The following is a 14745-nucleotide window of genomic DNA, read 5'->3' as shown; positions in this document are numbered from 1 at the left end:
TGCCTGTACAAACTGTGATGGCCTCCAGTAAACAAAACTGGAATAGAAATTAAATTTTCACACTAATATAAATACAACTCAGCAACTACTCTTTCATAAGTGATACTGTTTATATATCAAAGTAATATTTTTCAGGCAAAATAAATTATAATATCCAATAGTACTATCTTTCCATATGTTTTGAGTGGGATTTTTTGTTTCGTTTTTTAAAATCAAAGCACTGCTGTAATTTGATCTTCTAATTCGTTACCATAGCCTGAAACTTCTGAATTGCAAAACACCAATTTCTGCATCCTGCTGTTGATTCTTCTTTAATGAAAGAGAGCAAACATTGCTGGTCATCCTCTCCAGCCTTTCAAATACCTTTTACACAATCAACCTTATAGTTCTACTGAATCCTGTAGAGTTAAACGGAAGGATTTCTGATAAGGTTTTCTATCAAATCCAGTGCCACTCCAGAAAATGAGCATTAACAGTGTTTACAAAACTGCTCCACCATTTCCTCCCACTAACAAGGAAAAAAATAAGCCAACTATACAGATTATAAAATCCTGTTATCTTTCATACTTTCAGTGTCTAAAACTGGCAGAACTGCAGTTGCTTCAAACATCTTTCTTCATAGCAAGAGACAGTTACAGGCACCTGTAAAGGTAACATTTTCAGCTGAGAACTCTTACAGGAATTGCTTTCCCTGGACATCCAATTCTGTCAATGCATACACCAAGATGATGAGTGCTACAACACCCACAGTGGCAATTTCTCATCATGTTTCTCTAACGTGTCTGACCTAATCATCCAGAGACACAGCTAATTGATTTTATAGTCGTGGCTAAAAATTAGTCCACTTGAATCTGAGGCAATATGGCCAGAAGAAAACAAATGTAAAAATCTAGCAAGGATGTCAACTCATGCTTAAAGGGGTGTGGTACGCCTCCAGTGTGCATTACATGCTGAGACTGTGTTTTGATACTCATACAGAAAACAAGTAATTGCATTCTTTCTGCATACACAATCATCTATTCTTCATGCTCAGATGAAAAAAAGGTAAAATCCCTGTTGGTTCCCAATAAGCAAGTAGCAGAATTCTTGAAGCCTACCTAGCATTTTTAGATCATCATGGTCCAGACACACATAACCAAACATTTATTCCTTTCCCAAATACTAAGTAAAGAGATAGCTAAAAACATGTGTCTTAAAGCTCTTGCTATAGGCTCACCTCTACCTGTCAGAAAAAGCATGGTCAGGCCATGTCCAGACACAGCAGTATTACTGAGATGAACTTTGTAACAGCACAGTTCAGCATGAATCTCACAGTACTAGAGCTACCAAACCCTGCCAGAACTGAACAGGTTCTTCACGAGGTCAGTTTTCCCATAGTCTTTCATTTCCTGATCACACACTGACAGCTGGAACCCCACTTTGCACCTGGACAAAAGATGTGGACATCTTCCTCCCACCACTCAGCGCTGTCTCCTCAGGTCACAAACTGCTTCAGCTTCCAGACTGCTACAATTTGTCAGGTGGATGGATCACGGTGGACAAGGCAGCAGACATGGATATTCAAGTAAAGATAACAATGGCAGCATACCACTAATAATTTTTTCTGTGCCCTTTTAAGCCCGGTACCCTTACTTAATTTCTGTGTTTTCACAGAAGCACCAGATGAAAACTAAAAACACCCCTGTGCTGCTTTTCGGTTTCAATTTGCTTTCAGAAGGTAACAAAGAGTCCATGAGTTGTCCACACAGAATTAGACTAGTACAGTTTAGATTAATTCAGAACTCACTGCATAGTTATGTCCTTATCATAGAGCAATTAGAGGTGGCTAAAATGTTTCAAAAGCCAGGTTGCTTTTGCACCACTCGGATCATTCTTTGTTTTGTGAACTTTCTTCAGAAAGAAAAAGCTAGCATCAGAAGTCTGCAAAGCCCCTAATTGCTAGACTTCTAAAAAAACCCAGAAAGATAGATCAATGCATTCAAATTCTTCCACAGAAACACTTTAAAATTCTGTGGCTTATTTTGTGATCTGCTCCACTGGCAACAGAGCTGCTCTGGAGTATTTCAGAAATATTGAGCCTCTCCCTCAGTAGGTCACGGAAGGCCCAATGCTAAAAAGAAGCGTCTAGCTTCAGATTAATTAAAAGATTTACCTGCAGCCTGCAGTACTTTTTACCGAACATGCATGCACTGGCTCTCATTGTCTTCTCTTTGTTATTTGAAAGACAACTCATATCATCCTTCTGCTCTCCCACAATAATTTTCTTTATTTCCAAAAAATCATTAAAAAAACAAAAAACAAACCAGAGACCTTTCATGACACGTGTGCAGCAAGTTGAATTTCTTAAAGTAAGCAGTGACAGAGCTATTAAATCAGCCTCTACCCAAGGGAAGAAAGTCTTCTAAGAGAAGGGTCCAGCCCCAAATAGTTACTAACTTCAAGTGAAGGAGAAACAGTAAAAGGAGATCTTACACATGGAAAAGGATAACTGCTGAATGTGTTCTGCTATGCTAAAACTCACAAGCACATGTGTCCTCAGAAAGATAAAGGCCCCGTTGCTGGGAAAGAAAAAAAAAAACAAACCACAACAAAAAGCCCCACATACCCAGCACATGAAAGAAGCGTGAAGTTCTTCATTGAAGTATAGTAGATCTCATGTGAAATGTACACATAGCTTCCAAAAGAAATTACTATCTCCACTCATTAAACAAACAAACAAACAAAAAACCGCAAGACCTGATGCTGAACAGTGGAGCAGACACACGACAGCTAATAAGAATGAGTTTTCAGGGATAGAAATTACTGAGATGGAAGCAAAATCCAAAAAACTTATTGCTGTCAAGTCTGGGCAGCAGAACAATCTTAATCACAGAACACCAAAAGAACTGGTACATGAAATTGCAAGTCTGATAGCACAGATATTAAATAAATCCATCAAATGAGGGAGTACCACATGACTGAAGAAAGCCAAATATGGTACCTACACTTGGGAGGAAAGATAGAGGGGAAAAAAGTCGTTTTGGTAATACAGACACATCAGTCATCTACAGATAGCACACAAATCTTGAAGAAAGAACAGAAAACAAAAGCATATAAAATGAATTACAGAAGACCAATCATGGCATACTAGTCCAAAATGTCTCTTTTCTATTTTATTCCCTCAAAAAATGTTGTGAATATAATATGTTTGGATTTTAATAAATCAATTGGCAAAGCACTATATAGGCTAAGCTGGGAAAAGTGGGAAAAGTCTGCAAAAGTATAAGATGTATAAGTCACATAAACTAAACAAGAGCAAGGGAAAAGTACCAGAAAGAAAGCTCCTTAGTAAGGAATGACAATGGCCTCCAAAGACATAGAGTTGATCATCAGAAGGGAAAAATCATGACAATGAACAATTTAAGATGCAGCACATGTAACAACTGTGAGTGCAAGTGCAGGATGATTCCAAACCATCAGCACAGTACCATCATGAGACCAGGAACGTGCAGCCAAGAGAACAGGCAAATGCAATTGATGTTGCTTTCACAAGTGTTTTGAAGAAGGGCCCTGAGGCTGGCCAGAGGCTTGAGGTGGATCACGCTACTGAGATACTGGATCTCAATACTGAGATTTCTAAAGACAAGCACAAGTTTTCTCCAGCAGACTTGAGTCTTCAATCTCAAAAGCTAGATTCTATTAAAAAACCCCAAAACCAGAATACTCAAATTGAGCTTGAACCTGGTCACCTGGCACTGAACTTTACACTGTGGCAACTGTGCTGCTATCAGTAAGCTCAAAGGTATTTCAGGTGTGTCTACAGGGGCTCACTTGCAGCAACAACTCTAAAGCATGCTCATGAGGTAAAAGCCACGTTTCTTCATGTAAAAACCACTGTGATTTATCTAAGCCAAAATGAAGGAAAAAAAAAAAAAAACCAACCAAAAAACCAGTCCTTCACACCAGAGGAATATATAGGCATTTGTAATATGGGTACAAATAAATTTAAACTCAAAATTACACAGGTTTGACTGCTAAAGAGTTTGGTTCTAGAGCAGCTTTTCAGTAAAACAAACAGTGGGGAGTTATTTGACTGATGTGAGGATGAGTTTTGAGGAGAAGCTTCACCTGCAGAGGACTACATGGTGCACCTGACAGTGTTAGCAGAGAATGAACCCCATGACTGTGTAGCACTGCCCACCAATCAACACCAAACCAAGCCACATCTACCCATGCCATCCCATTCTCTCCGTGTGTCACTCACTTGCTATGTCTTTTCTCAATTCAGATGGCAAACCCTCCAGGGCTGTAACTTGTTAGTTATACATAGGGTTCCTGACAGAAGCCCTAGTAAAGCCTCAAGGCTTTAGCAAACATATTTAGAAATTATGCAGGCATGGATAAAGCAGTGGAGCTTAACAGGTGGGCAGGATCCATGAGCACGGTCAGTGAAACTGATGTCGAATGTGGCAGTGCAGTGGGAATTTAGACTGGTTGAGCTGTTAGATCAGATAATTTTTATTTGCTTCCTCCTGTATGGAACTGGTAAAATTCATACTATAAACTCAATCACAAAATATTGTACACATAAGAAAAAAAAACCCTCAAGACAAATCCTGTTTTGGATAACTTTCATCCTATTTAAATCACGTCTCAGGTTAGGTTACATCTATAAATAACAATATGTTTTGCCAAAACAACGCGAGAATGATGTAAATATATAGATAAATATATATATATAATATTAATATATTTTATATATATAAACATATATATATAATCGAAGCTCAAATGAGATACACATGAACATTTTACAAAACAAAAAGTATAAATACTCTCTGAATCTCAGTGGCAAAAGACACTTATCTCTGCATGAGAAAACTCAAAGTGCAAATGCAGTGGCAGCACTTTTGTCATACAAACAGACAGAAATCGATGTGCAAAACCTGTTACCCAATCCCGGATCCAAAGACAGAATTTAGGCTCTCACAGGGATCCCTTCCTCAGGCTTGTGTAGCTCTTTATAGAAACAAGAGAGAGATGAGGTTTGAGGACCAAAAAAGACATTCAGAGACATCCCTGAGCAGACACAGAATATTCCAGTAGAACTCCTGTCTTCCAAGGCAACCTCCCTCCCTTTCCCACCTTGAGTCACCAGGGCCCATGTCCAAACCCCTCCTGTCTCATTCCTTCCCTCCTTCCACCTTCTGACACAGCCTGGGTTACATTTCATCTGCATTTAAATAACCTGCTGATCACCTGGTGCTTTGGATACAGAAGCTCTTTTTCTGTTTCAGATTGCAATTTAACCTCAGCCTGAAGCAACAAGGAACTTCTTAGGAAGATGTGCTTAAACATACAGTAAACCCTGGGCTGCAACATTCTTGCTTGCTCAGCAAGGATGGAACATGCACTGCTTAATTGCACAGAGGTGACAGGTAAGCTTTCAGAATGTTATTACTGACACATATTTTTCAGAGACTTCTAAACTTGGCAAGAATTAAATAGAAGCAGCAGAGTATTTTCCTCTAAAAATGCAGACTTCTGCCAAACCTACTCTGCAAAGCCCCTTCAACTGTGGTTGAAGGGGCTTTTGCAAGTGACAAAACATTTCCCCACCACCACATTCATTCTCAAAAATAACCATAAACATTTTGATGAGGCAACAAACAAAAAAGACAGACGGCGTGAAAACTTTCAATACCAATATTTAAGTTTATTACAGTTTACCGTGAGGGAGCTAGCAGGCCTGATAGAAAAGAGTATTCCCATCTTACAGTTCAGTAAGATAAATGGTTTTGAGTTCCATATTAAACTCACTCCAAAGAACAGACTACATGTAGAGCAAAGGGTATTTACTGTAGCAGAAATACCAGAAACCATTTAGAAATAAGAAAAAAAGAAAGTCTTCTCTATGAAGTTTAATTTTGAAAAAGACTCGATAATTTAAGTTGGGTAATCTGGTACAGATGAAATTGGGATGAAATTTTAGGCCAGAAAAAAAACATAACCAGCACCAAGAACTACTTTCAATTTCATGGAAACCACAAACAGGAGGCTTAGAGAACAGAAATATCAGCTCAATCTGCTCCAGTGGGAACTGCAGTCAGCAGAAATACTAATTCCATTGTATTAAGCAGGGAAAAAAAAAAAGAAAAAAAAAGAAAAAAAAAAGAGGCACATTGACTAACATCTGAAAACACTGTTTACAAAACTGACTAACAGTATATGCCGGTCTGGTAAACAGCAGACTGGTTCTCTCTGTATACTTCAAGTCACCACAGCATGCTGAACAGACTGCTTTAACCAAACTGCAGCACTGTAAAGCCTATACATTAGAGAAGGACCAAGGCAAGCCATTCCAGATTATGCTAAGGTTCCATTTATGAAGGGACAAATTTCTCTCATTTGACCAGGGTTAGGCAGTTTAACAGTAAATATAATGATAACCAGCCTATGCAAGTGCTTCCATTTTTGATGGCAAGGCTAGAGGTAAAGAAGCACTAGAGGAAACAGCTTAACAAATCCTAACAATGACAGCAACACCTGCACTGTACAGAGAGGGAACCGGACAAGTCTTTATTGCTGCTGTTGATTGCACAGAAAGAGGAGCTTATCCACAATGTACCAAGTTAGCCAAAACTGTCTTCCTCCCAAACTAATGTAAGATGGCTGAAAAACCTACCATGCAGTCTGACAGTGCTCCTCTAGTAAATTCTGAGCCTGACAGTTTCAACATCTACAGCACAAAGCTCAAAGAATGCAATGGGGAAGAGCTGGAATACTGCACATTGGTTTCAGGGGTGCATGGGGAGGCTGCAAGTAATGGTGAGCAACCAGATAAAAATGAGAGGTACTGATGGGACATCATCCCCCCACTGGGGATTCGGGGATGCTGGATATCAACTTGAGTGGATAGGTGAAGAGTGAACAACACTACAGGGAACCAGACTTCATTGATGCAAATATTCACAAATTATTGTTTCTTCATTTGTTGTGGTTATGTCCCATCCAATCCAAACTTGCCGTGGTGAAAGGTACAGATAGAGGGAAAGAAGAAGTATAATACAACATTCCCTCTGATTCCATTCCAAATGCCTCTGCATCCAGCCCCTGTTGCTCATGCATGCATCCTTTCTCACCTTCACTCCTCTGCGTAGTGCAGTTTTATATGAGTGTGAGAAAAACAAGGCTGCTGGAGCACACAGGTGGGATTCTCACATCTAATAACTTCTCAAATATTACTGCAAATCCCTTGCAATTCTCTCCAGAGACATCTTACTCCACTTATTATTTCATTTCCTGTTTGTTCCATTGTAAGTTTCCTTTTATTTAATTTCATGCAGCTTGGCAGAATAACATCAAGCAATTAAAATGAGGCACATATAACACTCACAAAACTACTGCAGAAGTCTCCAATGTTCTCTATATCGTTTGAATTAATTCACATTTCACAGATACCGGCCTACGATGTCTCTTTTACTCTGCACTTCATTCCCATTAGCAGATATTATAGTTAAATTACATAATTGAATCATTATTCATCAGCAAAACATCTAACTATCCACCTTCAATGTCTCTCATGCTAGAGTCGGCCCAGAGATGACGAGTCCCAAGGCAGGAAAGTTTCAGCAGCAGGAATGCAACCATTGATCTTGGCACACAACCACGCAGTAGGTGTTCACTCACTGCAGAAATTGCTCCTTGAGTGTGGGACCTCACCATACCAAAAACATAAGCTTTAATTTAAGAACAAAACACATTCTCCATTCTCACAGTCATGAAATCATTGACATGGACCAAATGAAATCCAATGCAATATCATCTTCCTTACTCTGGAGAGAGCCTGAGCAAATCTGAAAAATTAAAAACAGAGTCGTTCAGCTAATCCAGTTGATTCTGAAACCTAAATAGGGGAGGGGGACAGGAGGGGAGGGAGGAAGGTCTTAATCAATTTTGTGTCCCTGATGAGCTTCTCAGGAACATCTAGTTAAAACTGTCAATCTAAATTCAAAACTGTTGAAGTGTTCATCATCCTTTACTAAGCTATAAAAAGTCAAAACTCTTTCCAGCTCCTCTTTTAAAACTCTACAATGCAGTGAAGCAGTGTCAATATAAAAGTATAGCATCTTAGCACAGAACATACAGAACAATTATGTAAAATGTAACTCAATTCATAAGTTTCAGGTACCTGTTTATATGCTGCACTCCTCTAAGTATCCATCTTGCTTTTCCATTAGAAGTTGCTAAATTGTTTCTAGTTTACTGCAAAATTAGACCAGGATATATGTCCTACCTTCTATCGCATCTTTGCAACTCTATGCTGGTGTGCCAAAAACTTCAGCTCAGGAGCTGCAAGGAAATCTTCACTGCAAGTCTAATTTGCCCAGCAATCACATAATGCAGAGCAATCTCTCTGAACACCGTGTTTCAAAATATCATGCATTTATTCACTCAGTCCTTACAGAAGCACAGTTAAAACATGCATGAGAGGTTTAATTTTTGAAACCACTAATAAATAGATCATCCACAACTTCGAATCACAAGGGGGCACCACATTCACTGCACTATTTCAGGCCAATTAGCACATTGTTTGGGAATGAGCTCTTAAAACAACCAGTGAATTACAACATGAAAATAACAGTTTCCCAGTTGTTCTAATTAAGACAGAACAGGAAACTTAAGCAAATCCTCTGCTGGTATAGATCCATCTAATTCAGCTGAGCTCTGTTACAAATAATTTCAGCTTTATTACTTAGAAAGTACTCAAGTAACAATTAATTTGAAATAAAAAATCTCTGGCACTTTCTGTGGATCACCACATGCCTATTAAGATAAAATTAATCACAGATTTTCTATCTCAGCTTTGGTGGTTTTCATAGTTTCTTACTGTTGTAGCAGTGAATCTATACTTCCTCCCTGTAAGTAAACAGTAAAACACTGTCTAGAAGTTAAAGAAGTTTCCTGCGTCTTTCCATTGTCACGTTTATTCCCAGAGTATGAAACTCCTACGCTCTGTACTCGTTGGTTATGTCTTTCCCCCAGTTTCAGGATAACCACCTCTTCACATAATGCAGCTTTACAATCTCAGAAAGCAAAGTCACAGAATCACTGAATCAACCAGGTTGGAAAAGACCTCTGAGATCACTGAGTCCAACCCATGACCCAACACCACCCTGTCAACCAGACCATGGAACTAAGTGCCACATGCAGTCTTTTCTTAAATACCTCCGGGGACTGTGACTCCACCACCTCCCTGGGCAGCCCATTCCAATGTCTGATCACACTCTCTGTAAAGAATTTCTTTCTAATGTCTAACCTAAACCTCCCCTGGTAGAGCTTAAGACCATGCCCTCTTGTCCTGCTGCTGGTTGCCTGGGAGAAGAGATCAATGCTCACCTGGCTACAACCTCCTGTCAGGGAGTTGTAGAGTGATGAGGTCTCCCCTGAGCCTCCTCTTCTCAAGGCTGAACAACCCCAGCTCCCTCAGCCTCTCCTCATAGGGCCTGCGCTCCGGTCCCTTCACCAGCCTTGTTGCCCTTCTTTGGACACTCTCCAGCACCTCAGTGTCCTTCCTAAACTGAGAGGCCCAGAACTGGACACAGCACTCCAGGTGTGGCCTCACCAGTGCTGAGTACAGGGGCAGAATCACTGCCCTGGTTCTGCTGGCCACACTGTTCCTGATCCAGGCCAGGATGCCATTGGCCTTCTTGGCCACCTGGGCACACTGCTGGCTCATGTTCAGCTTCCTGTCAATCCAAACCCCCAGGTCCCTTTCTGCCTGGCTGCTCTCCAGCCACTCTGTCCCCAGCCTGTAGCGCTGCCAGGGGTTGTTGTGGCCAAAGTGCAGGACCCGGCACTTGGCCTTGTTAAACATCATACCATTAGATTCAGCCTATTTATCCAGCCTGTCTAGGGTTCTCTGCAGAGCCCTCCTACCCTCCAGCAGATTGACACTCCCTCCCAACTTAGTGTCATTTGCAAATTTGCTGAAGGTGCTCTCAATGCTCTTGTTCAGATCACTAATAAAGATATTAAAATCCAGCCATTTATCTTCAGCCAAGCAATCAAGAAATACAGTGACCATTGTAAGTTTCACTTTTAAAAGCTACTGTTCCTTAAAATGGGATAATACTTGTTTCAAATTTATTTACAAGTTGTTTATCCAACTCATGCAGCTCAATAAAATTAGAGGTTCATTATTCTACCCTGCCTTAGCCACATTTTAGATGCTTTATTTTCAGCAAAACCACAAGTTAATCTCTGCTTGCTTTCCCAATACATTTCAAACCAAATAACCATCAACCTTCACATATGGTCGCAAGCAGACATTTGACTTTGTTTTTGTTTTCCTCTGCTTCAACACCTCCTCAGATTACTCAGCTTAATTCTCTCATACCAAACACCCATTAGCATCCAGTCCTGTTTTATTTACTACCTCCTCCTGGGCTTCACCCACTCAAGATCTCCCTTATGGTTCTTCAGATCTGAAGCTGTATAGTGCCAAGCACACGGTGCTTGTTTTCCCTGTACTACAGATTCATGCTACAAGCATCAGTGTGACTCAACTCCAAATGAGCATTAGAACAGTACTTGCATTAATTGTTAGTTATTTCCGACAGCCCTGGAGAGTCTTCACATTAAGAAGTAGTCTCTTGAAACCATTTTAAGCTTGTTCCCCCATTACATGGCAACCAAAGACCAAAATGAACAGAAAAAAATAAGAGGGTAGACACTAGAAATACCCATTAAGAAAAGCTACATGGAAGGCAAAGAAGGTGATACTCTGCTGTTTTAACATAAAATGTACACAATGAAACTACTATAAACTGAGAAGATCTTGTTTTAAGGAAAAACAAAAACACTGAACTCCAAATTAATTGGCACAAAACATGATGTTCCTACAGACCCCAGGAGAAAGTCATGTACATTGAATGTGAAATATTCCCCATTACACTGCATTAAAGTAGAAAAACAAAAAAAAAAAAAAAAAAAGAAGAAAAAAAAAGCAGATCTTTGTCCAACAGACCCAAGGAAAACCTTCTTTCTGGTCTTGTTATTCAGTAATTACTCACCACACCATGTTGCACACCTTCCTGAGGCACCAGATTCAACCTAATATCAGAAACAGAGTATCAATCCAAACTACAGTGCTTAAGCTAGGACGTAACCCTAACATTTCAGAAACATGGAGTAAAGTAGAAGTACCTCTTTCCCAACTTGGCAAACTTCTCTTTTATGCAGATTTGTGATGCTGTTCTTTATTGCTTTATTTCAGCCTATTTGTCAGGAATATACTGCTTTTCTTCAAGTAAACAGAATAGCACTCTACTACATTTTCTAATAATAAAAGCAGAAGCACAACATCAGTGCAGTGATAGATGAAGAATAAATAAAAGCCATCATAAAGTAGCTAGAATGAAGAAAAATGTTTTAAGAATAAATATTTAAAATAGCTCATAAAGAACTATGCAGACACTGCTTTAACTAACATTATTAAAGTCTTTGAACCCTGAACCATTGCTTTTGCTTAATGTCATACCCCCAAAATGTGGGTGTTCCCTTGTTTCTGATGTAAATGCCAATGGTCATTACCATTAGTAAACAAGTGAAAGATAAAAACAGTCAACAGACTCTAGGGAAAAATAAGAAAAAGGGAGGAAAAGGTGTTTCAGTCATGTGAAAATGACTCCATGACTTCACAAGCACCTTGCTCTTCCTTGTCCTCGCTCCTTTAAGCACACTACAGCAATGTTCAGCACAGGTAGCAAAGCTGAAGTGAACCTGGACATGCCTGCAGACTGATGAAGGGCAGGATGTACACATACTACCCAACATTGAGCTCTTAAATTATCTACTTGGGCTTCAATGGAGGGAAATGTTTCCCCAGAGACTTACGCTCCTATGTGCCCTCACAGAAGTGGTGTCTTCACTGGGTGGAGAGGGGACCCAGCAAGGCTAGCCAGACAAGTTTAGCATCCATCCTCTTCTCCAAATGCCAGGGACATTTTTAAGCCAGACCCACTAGGAAGACAGCCAAATAAAGTCTTAAATGATACATTCAGTGTCCAAGGTCCCCCTCCAGACACAGCATGTGAGAAAGCATGCATCACCAGATCTCCGACCAGTGAACCCTTCTGCAGATGGATGACATACGCCCACACATACTTCTCCTGGCCTCTTCCATAGCAACTAGAAGCACCAACCACCAAAAGTCTCCTTGTTGCGCCTGTGGTGGCATCATAGGTGTAACACATCTCCAAACGCCTTCTCCTACCCAGAGTGCTATTATAGGACAGCAACCTGAAGGCTCATTAGTGAAGATGTTACCCAGGGATGTTGCTCTCTGCTCCACCTCTCAGCTCTGCACTGAACATAACATTTAGTTTGAAGTCTCTCTCTCAATGAAAAACTGAGGAACAAAGGCATCTGTAGTGCCTATACCACCTACTGAGAACTTTTTTTACCCTAGGACCAGAGTTGTATGCTACCAAAACTAATAGATTACCCCAGGAGAAGGCAGTGTCCTCAATGGCACAACAGGAAAAAACCATTCTCTCAGACAAACTTGATCAGCTTCTTGCCGTAAGTCCATTTAAAACTCTGAGCAAACATCTTCATTAAACAACTAATAAATAAGACTAAAGCTAAAACAAAGCCATGTAACTCAATCCTAAGAAATGTGATAAAAGAATCCACAGAAATTAACAAAAAATTCTTCTCCTTCCTGAACTACAGCCCTTTCACACATAAACACAGTCTCAGAACTCTTGTCAAGTTGAAATGGCTACAAAGGAAGAAAAAGGTGTCTCTGAGGACATGCTCTGCTGTGCACTGAAGCCTAAAAGAGTGGAAACTATTGAGACAGAGGCTTTAAAACCTCATTGTTGCCTTTAGTTCTTATTTCCTCTCCAACTGACCAGAGTCTGATAGGAAATTTTCTTATTGTTAAAGAGATACAAACACGATAGTCAGAGTAGCTCAGAACCCAATCAACACCTTACACAGTGGCCACAAATAACTATTCTGATCACAATTCCTCACCCTGTTGAATTAGCTTTAAGGTCATCTGGCCTTATTCTTGGTATTTTTTTCCTATCACATTGCTAACTCCTTTAATCCATAAATAGCCTGACCTGAATTTCCAAAAAGTGAAAACAAGTGTATGAATCCATGCTAAAATGTCCCTTTAAGCATCTAAGTATAAAAACCAAATGCTAAAGTTGCCACCTGGCCCCTGTAAGCACCTGGAGGACCCACATTCTCTGCTGCAAGGTACATGAAAAACCACTAAAATCCTCTCCCTCTCTCTCTCTCTCTCTCTCTGAGATGGTATCTTCAAATTCCTCCAAAACCCATGTCAAAGGGAACAGGAAGATGAAACCGCATGCAGCCTAGCCACCCTGGAGTCATGTCTGGCACTTTCTCTTAGTTATCTCACACAGATGAGACATTAGCAAGGATGGCTGTTCTCCAACAGCTGTCAGACCTTGTGTTAAGGTGACTATTTCAAAATTTAAGATAACTTTTCTGGCAAATGAGAGTGAATTTGGTGATCAGTAAAAGGTAACTAAAAGATGACAAGTTCATAGGACACTTACCATGAATGAGGAGAATTTTACCTCTAGTCCCTGCTCTACCTGAATTGAAACAGAAATACTGAGTAATCCTTCTGTTTGGCCGTCTTGAGCTCCACTACATAATCTTTCCTTGCAGCCAAGAGGTGCAGCAGGGCACCGCAAAATGTCAAAAAACACTTGGACCTTTGACTAGAGGGTCATATGCAGTCTACTATTAGAGGTGCAGAATTACAACAACACTGGATTAAAGAAGGTCTGGTCCTTTATGAAAGAGATTATAAATACTGACTAAAATAGTTTAAACTACTTTTCTCCTTGTTCTTAGCTTTAGGAAGTTTACTTTTTTCACAGTGGAAGGAAATGGGCCAATACAAAAGAGGTCATCTGGTACCATCCTATTTCTTCTTTAACTCTGCCTTCTATCCCTAGAAAGTAATGTAAGTCCTGGTGAATATGTCATACCTTAATTACCAAGAACAATAATCAATTAAGAAAAATCATTAAGGGCATATTGCTTTCATGTAGCTCTAAAATGAAATTTAAATCACTTTGCACCTCTTCAGCGTATATTTAAGAGGCTTCTTCAAACCGGACCTAACCTGGTACACCAAACCACTGCCGTGCCGCGTCCATCTCCGGAGGATGGGCACGGGCAGAGGGAAGCCCGTTTCGGCCGCGGGGGTCACGGCTCCCGCTGATGGGTAACTTACCGGCTGCGGCCGCCCCCGCCACGCCTGCCCCGCCCGGCTCTCAGCTCGGCACAGCCGCTCCCCCGCAGTCGCAGCCCGGTTTGGGGCCGGGATTCACCCACGAGCCCGGCGCGGAGCTGGGAGGGGGCGCCGAGCCCGCATCCAGCGCAGGGCGGCCCTGCCCTCTGCGGGGGCCGGGAGGTACTGCGGGGGCGAACAGCGCGGCGGGGCCGGCACACGGATATTGCACCAGGGCGGGTCTAATAGGAAGGTATAACCGCGGGGTAAAGCGCGGCGCTAGGGACCCACGGGAGTCTTTTCAGCAGTCACGGGCAGAACCCCTACGGAGCAGGAGCCCACAGGTACCGCACCTGCCGCTCTCGGTCCGCAGGGCACAGCAGCGGGTGAGGCGGGGAGCAGCGGCGCTCCTCCTGGCGCCGCCGCCCTCCCGGCCCCCCATCGCCTGCCCGCGGGCGGTCCTGCAGCCGGGACGGCGC

At 41.3% G+C, this 14745-nt stretch overlaps 1 long non-coding RNA gene across 2 annotated transcripts in view; it reads right to left on the bottom strand.

The window, feature by feature from the left end:
- Positions 1-14360, bottom strand: part of LOC116787753 — a 136941-nt gene extending 122581 nt beyond the window's left edge. For both annotated transcript variants that reach the window (XR_004357437.1, XR_004357438.1), the window contains exon 1: positions 14270-14360. This is a non-coding gene — a long non-coding RNA (uncharacterized LOC116787753). The remainder of the gene's footprint in view (positions 1-14269) is intronic.
- Positions 14361-14745: the final 385 nt, after the last annotated feature.

The sequence above is a fragment of the Chiroxiphia lanceolata genome, chromosome 5 (assembly GCF_009829145.1).
Source record: "Chiroxiphia lanceolata isolate bChiLan1 chromosome 5, bChiLan1.pri, whole genome shotgun sequence".
Taxonomy (NCBI): domain Eukaryota; kingdom Metazoa; phylum Chordata; class Aves; order Passeriformes; family Pipridae; genus Chiroxiphia; species Chiroxiphia lanceolata.
Note: the sequence above shows the minus strand (reverse complement) of the source record. Positions and strands in the feature narration are given on the sequence as shown.